This window comes from Lucilia cuprina, chromosome 6 (assembly GCF_022045245.1).
Source record: "Lucilia cuprina isolate Lc7/37 chromosome 6, ASM2204524v1, whole genome shotgun sequence".
Lineage (NCBI taxonomy): Eukaryota > Metazoa > Arthropoda > Insecta > Diptera > Calliphoridae > Lucilia > Lucilia cuprina.
The window spans coordinates 3,603,663-3,611,191 of NC_060954.1; the positions used below are offsets into that span (position 1 = coordinate 3,603,663).

At 31.0% G+C, this 7,529-nt stretch overlaps 1 protein-coding gene across 1 annotated transcript in view; it reads right to left on the reverse strand.

The window, feature by feature from the left end:
• LOC111686231 (COP9 signalosome complex subunit 7) overlaps positions 1–7,529 on the reverse strand; it is a 36,202-nt gene that overhangs the window by 7,033 nt on the left and 21,640 nt on the right. The gene's annotated exons all lie outside the window — the stretch shown is intronic.

Consider the following 7,529-nt stretch of genomic DNA (forward strand, 5'->3'; position numbering starts at 1 on the left):
TTTTGCGATTTTTTTCTATGTAAACAAACAGGAATTTTGACAAATAAGATTGTAAAAGCTGATGATCAGCTGTGCGGACGAGGCTACCTTATTAAGTGTACACTGGTAAAACGTTGATGATTATATCGGTTTTACAGCCTGGAGATCGATATTTTGTTAAAAGTTTAAAATTAACAGAAACGTGGTCTTCATAACTGAGAGCAAGAAATTAAAAAAAGTTATCCTGGGGAATGCAAAGCTCTTAGGTTTAAGAAGAGCAAAATTAATAGTATGGGAAAGACAGTCTTACATAATCATTTTACACAATGAAACTGCAGATATGACATCCAAACGGGGGCATATTACCTTAGTAAAGCCTCCTCCTTGGTGTTATTGCAATCCCGGGGCATAGAGGGGTTGTCAATGTCGTTAGTCTGGTCGGGACTAAAAAATTGGTTACAGTCTACTGCCTGGCTTAATCCTTGCATGAATTTATAATACGGGTGGCCAGTTGCCCGCAGGACTATGTCCTGGCTAGTAAGTTGGTTGAGGTTTTTGCGGGATCCACGTTGTGGCTGTAGTTTAAACCCAAATTCGCGGGAAGAGTAATTTGTGGATAAAAGACTGATGTAAGGTAAAGTCAATGGTCAGACATTAGATAGCAAAGTGCTTGTACATGGACCGGCTCAATCCATGTACAAAAATTATCATCTGAGCTCTGCATTGAAGGATTCAGGGGCGATGGTAGACCTTTGTTCAAGTCTACCCAGTGGATGCCAAGTACTAATTTAGAGTGAAAAAAATTGATATATATTCCTATAGAAAACCTTAAAATCTATCTGCGATCACTATTACTACACAGCAAAGTCTAATTTTTATATGGCTATAGCATATTTTTTATATGCTATAGGCACTTGAAATAATTCCTTTCAAAAATCAATCTTCCAGTACACAAAATAAGACTTAAACTCTTATCAGATTATATATTAATATGCCTAACATCGCTTTAAATGTTTAAGGGTTAATTTACCATGTACGCCGGAAAGTTTAAATACAGTATATCCTATATACTATATGTAGTTGTAAAAAATTAACAACCATACATGCATTTCAGTTTAAGTCTTATTACGCATTTAAATGATAAACTAACATAAAGACGAGGGTGGATAAAAAATTTAGAAATATATTTTTTAAATTTAACTTTACAACTATTTAATCAAAACATTTTGTTTAGCAGGATTTAAAAAAAGTTCAATAAAATTTTTCTAAAAATTTGTCTTTACCAAAATTTACACATCTTCCCTCGTTTTTTTTCTTTCACATGTATTTGCACAATTGAATGCTTATATGAATTGTATTTTACTGGTAATGTCAACATCCGACTTTCATAACATAAATCACTACAAATGTTCCATATGATATGAAACAGCAACAACGACGACGATGTCGACAAGTTCATTGTTGTTCCCTTTTACTTTAAAGGACCAATGTCCATAACGTATATAGACGTGCTAAATAATATGCGTTTTGAGTAAAGTATGTCGGTTTGTTGTACAACCAAATTTATATGTATGTTACTTTATATGACTCAATTTTATATTTCCTGTGTTATTGTTGCTTTTGGCGTAACAACATCATTTGTGGCAAAAACCACCACAATCGCCACCTTCTGATGACTGTCAAAAACTAGTTTAGTGTGTTGATGAGTGTACGTAGTAGCTATGTGTAATTGTATGTGAAAGTATGTGACCAAAAATTCTATGTTACAGAAATGACATATAGTTAAGTGTAACCATTATGATTTTATGATACACTTTGGGCATGCTAATACGCAGACATATGGAAAGGAATTGAGGGTAATCGGAAAAGATTCTCTTATTCAAGGATAAAGTTTTGAACTATCATTCTTTAAATCTATATAGTTTCAGAGGAAATTTTGAAATTGTTGTTTCGGTGTCCTTAGAAAAAGATGATCGGTGATTACTGATTACTTTTATATCCTAACAAAAGGGTAATCGGAAAAGATCATATTTTAAGGACAAAGTTTTGAGGTATCATCTAATTCTCTTAAATATTAAATATGTATAAAAGTTGACCTTTGACCCTTCTTTTTAATCAATGTAGTTTTAGAGGAACTTTTGAAATTGTTGTTTCAATGTCCTTAGAAAAAGATGATCGGTGATCACTTATATAAAATCACCTGTAGTTCCTTAAATAAAGCTCCAATTGACAAAATAAAGACAATCAATGAAAAATCGACAGAAGGTCCTTAAATAACCAGTCAATCGACCAAATAGTGATTTATTCAAAATTTAACTTTTGACCTTATGGGTCCCTGTTTCTAATTCACAATCGGTGTTGTACGGTTGTATCGAAATAAGCCGTAATTTTTTATTATTGATTTGTGATTTATTCAAAACTTAACCTTTTGACCTTATGGGTCGTTGTTAAAAATATTTGTCCAATTCACAATCAGCGTTGGTAGTATGTCGTTTTTATTATTGATTTGTTTTTTGTTTCAAAAAATTTGATTTGGAAAATTTTTATGACATACAATGCTACAACGATACGACATCGATTGTGAATTACGACAATTATAAATCTTAGAAAAATACAGTAAAATCAATTGTATTAAAAACTTTCCATCCTGCCCTAGTTTCACATACATAAATAGTATTCTTAAAGATTTTTTCTGAGTGTGTTATTTCAAAAGGTCCTTTTGCGTGTTCTTTTATCGTAATCATCATCAACGATATAATTTGTATGTTCATTCCAAAGTTCATATAAATCTTCAAGTGTGTATTTGTAAAATATTATTATAAACAGTTGGTAGGTATGTGTATGTGTGTGTATAAAAAGTACAAGAAGAAGTAGATAAGTTTTCATATATCCTGTTAGAGGAGTATTGAGAACGTGTCCTTCACATATACTAAAGCATATAATTTAAAACCTCAAAAACCTTTAAGAGAAACAAAGAGATGGGAGAGCGAGAGAGAGAGTCAGAAAGTGGGTAAGAACGTTCATGTCAAAATCTTAATATTAATGATTGTTGAATAGTGTCCGAATCAAGTGATGTTTGACGGTTGTTATGAAAACTATGTGACCACATGACAATCATGATGCTGCAGATGTTTGTGGATAACAACAACAAGAAATATTAAATCTAAAAACTTTAGTTATTGTATCAAATAGCAAATAATTCCAATGAAATTCCTATTTTCTTACGTGTTTTCCTGTAAATTTTTTTGTTATTTTTTTTTCAAGAAAAAAATTTTTTTTTGTAATTTATAGCAAAATACTAATGGTCTCTGTAATTTGTATGGAAGTATTATAATGATTTGTTGCGCACTGTCATAATGACACAACATTATATAACTGTTACCATGATGAAATTGTTAAAAGACATACGGGATGACATTTTTTTTTTATTGACTACACGAGAAAGAAATTATTTTACTTGAATTGAGTTAACACGAATAAGGTGGGTTTGCTACAAAAGAAATTGAGTTAATAATTGATATGAATCAAATGAAGCATTTAAAGCACAGAGTTATTAATAAAGAGAGATTTTGTCATAAAAAAAACTTGGGAAATAATTTAAAGATTTAAAGGGAAAATAAAGAAAGAATCGATTTTTATATAAACTTAGTTTTTTTTAATAACTCTCTAATTGTCAGAATAAAGAAAAATATTCACCCAAATAAATATCAAATAAAAGAAACATTGTGATATATAAGACTTTTAATTAGTTTTGACATTTGAATACAAAAACAGACATACAGACAGAAAGTGACAACAAGGATGATAGAAAAAGGACATAGGCAAACAAACCAGCAAAGGAGTAAAAAAACAAAGAAAACAATAACCACATACGCATACCAACAAAAACATACAAACTAAAATATTTTTTTTTAAACTTAGATTTCATAGAATTTGTCTAGAACAAAAAAACAATATTTTTATTTCTTTTTTTAACTCAGCGTAGATTGAAATGATACTTTTTATTCCCAAAAAAAAAAAAAAAAAAAAAATTACCAAAATATGGAAGAGGATTTTTCAGTTCGCTGAAAGGGAAAAGCATACCAGAAAAAACACAAATTTACTAAAAAATTTAGTTAAAGGAAAAACAAAACGAACGAAATTTAGATTGAAAGAATTTTCCTAACAAAAACTAAAAAAACTAATGCTCTCACTCAATCACAAGAATGGAGATTTGTTTGTGTCTCTAGGAGAGATTGTTTGGGTATTAATGAAACAATGATGTGGTAATTCACAACCAAACAAAGCAAAACAAACAAAAGATAACATGGAAATGTTAACCCCCTACATTATAATGTTCAAAAGGAAGCAGCAGCAATACAAAAAATCGAGAAATGTGTACATAAGTGCTACAAAGGGTATACGATTTTTTGTAAGAAAGAGATTCTTAAATGATACGTTTGTTCAGGAAAAAATGTATATTTAGTGATGCACAGCAAAAAGAGAATATTTTAAAATCTATGACAGTTAAGAAAAACTTAAGCAAAAAAATAGACCAAAGTGGAAAAAAATTACTCTATCTCTGTTTACAAAAAAAAAAAAAAACTCAAACATTATTCCCTCCATTTCTTTATGCTGAATGAATGAATGGATGATCTTTGATTCTTTCTTTTCTGAGAATGTCAAGCGTAATGAACAAACAACACTATTTGTTATTTTGTACATTTTTCTACTTTACGCTTGTCTTTTCTACATAAACCCTAGGGAATAGGTATGTTTATTTTTTTATATGACAGCAGACATTATGAATAAAAGCTTGGGTTTCACACATGTAAGTAACATTATGTTATACCTTAAGAAAAAAATCGTAACAGAGGCTTAAGAAAATAAAAAGCTATGAATTAGGGATAACTAAAATTCGACCAATATGTAGACTTTCTTTATTACTGTGTTATTAATTGCTTTGGCAATAAAAATGTATTTATTTTTTGGACGAACGAGTACCCTGCAGTTGTAAGAAAACTCAGTTTAAGCTAAATTTTTGTTCAGTTCTAGATCAGTGTTAGTTGTGGTTCAGTTCTAGTTCAATTCTAGTTCAGTTCTAGTTCAGTTCTAATTCAGTTCTAGTTCAGTTCTAGTTCAGTTCTAGTTCAGTTCTAGTTCAGTTCTAGTTCAGTTCTAGTTCAGTTCTAGTTCAGTTCTAGTTCAGTTCTAGTTCTAGTTCAGTTTTAGTTCTGTACTAGTTCTGTTCTAGTTCTGTTCTAGTTCTAGTTCAGTTCTTGTTCAGTTCTAGTTCAGTTCTAGTTCAGTTCTAGTTCAGTTCTAGTTCAGTTCTAGTTCAGTTCTAGTTCAGTTCTAGTTCAGTTCTAGTTATGTTCTAATTCTAATCAAATTCTGTTCTAATTCTAATCAAATTCTGTTCTAGTTCTGTTCTAGTTTAGTTCTAGTTTAGTTTTAGTTCAGTTCTAGTTTAGTTCTAGTTTAGTTCTAGTTTAGTTCTAGTTTAGTTCTAGTTTAGTTCTAGTTCTGTTCTAGTTCTGTTCTAGTTCTGTTCTAGTTCTATTCTAGTTCTGTTCTAGTTCTGTTCTAGTTCTGTTCTAGTTCTGTTCTAGTTCTGTTCTAGTTCTGTTCTAGTTCTGTTCTAGTTCTGTTCTAGTTCTGTTTGAGTTCTATTTCTGTTCTAGTTCTGTTCAGTTCTAGTTCAGTTCTAGTTCAGTTCTAGTTTAGTTCTAGTTCATTTCTAGTTCAGTTCTAGTTTAGTTCTAGTTTAGTTCTAGTTTAGTTCTAGTTTAGTTCTAGTTCAGTTCTACTTCAGTTTTAATTCAGTTCTGTTTCAAATTCTGTTCAGTTTTAGTTCAATTTCTGTTCAGTTGAGGATTCTTTAAAAATCGCCGAAATTTAAATTAGTTTTTTAATACTTTTCTAGTGAAAATTTTTCGTATCTTGTATACCACCCTAATATTAAAAAGAGATAAAGACATTATATAGTTTATGATACCCATTCATGGTATACTACTATTAAATTGAATACAAATATTGCCATAAATTTTAACGAAATAAATATGTATACACAATTAAGCTAATTGAAGGGATTTTGAATTAATGCAATCAAACAAATTTAAAAAAAAAAAATACTTTTAGCAAAATCAACACATGTCCGCCCCCTGCGCCCCTAAATAAAGACTCGCATAAAACCAAAACGATTATTATTGTGAATAAAAAATTAAAATAACAACCGAAAATTTTAAAAACTATTCGCTTATTATGAATTTACAAATTTATATATAAAACTAAGTTTTTCATTCATTTTTATTTTTTAACTTTAAAATATCATTTACTAAAATAAATAAAACTTATTTATTATGTTTAATTTATTTCTTTATCCAATTTTTTTTATATTTCTCAGTTAAACAAACAGAAATTTGAATTTCTTTTATTTCCGATTTGTTGTTGAAAAAAATTTAAGATAAAAACGGATCTTTCTTAAAATTTCGAACAGGCTCTCAGCAATTGCTGGCATGTAGTTATTTTATCCAATTTATTTTGCTGTTTGTCATTTATATTATTTGTTGGTGTTGTTGTTTTTTTTTCTGTTGAGCTTTTTTCTGCAGTCATTCTCCAACGTCGTCATTTTATGTTTATATATTTTTGTGAGTTATAAAAAAAGTATATACACACTTATATGTATATATGTGTGTTCACATATGTATTGAGGTATGTACTTGCACACTTAAGTAAATTTATACAAAAACAAAATAGTAAAAGCAATAATGAGTAAACATGCATACTGATTGCCAGTACACTAACAACAATTACATATATACACATGTGTATGTATGATGAAGAGTAAATACAGTGGGTAAGAAAAGTATTAACACACTTCAGCCTGAACCGTTGTATTGAACTCGGCTTGAGGCAAAGAGATTATACCCACTGGTCTCTTGACCAGTATGTATGATGAAGAGTAAATACAGTTGGTAAGAAAAGTATTAACACACTTCAGCCTGAACCGTTGTATTGAATTCGGCTTGATGCAAAGAGATTATACACACTGTTCTCTTGATTGAATGACATACTAAAACTTCATTAGTCCCTGGATTTCCCCCCGGGGGCATGTTACCTTGGCGAAGACCTCCGCCTTGGTGTTATTGCAATCCCGGGGTATAAAGAGGGCCCAATACCTCCAATCTGACCGGGATTGAAAAATTGGTGTCTCAGTCTACTGCTTGGCTTAGTCCTTGCATAGATTGCCAGAGGTCTGACCAGAGCACCGCATAATCTGGTACTACGAGTGGCCAGTTGCCCGCAGGACTATGTCCTGGCTGGTCAGTCGGTTGAGGTTCCTTCTGGATCCACGTAGTGGCTGTTGGTTGAACCCAAATTCGCGGGAAGAGAATAAGTGGCGGTTAAAAGACTGATGCATGATAATAGTCAATATTTCGGGAAAAGGTTCGGTGCTGTTACCGAAAATCAACAGATACCCCACAGAGGAGTGACTGTGGGACTAAGCGTTGGAAATGAGTTGGTATCAATTGTATATGATAAAGAATGAATGTAGAGGTATGCGGGAC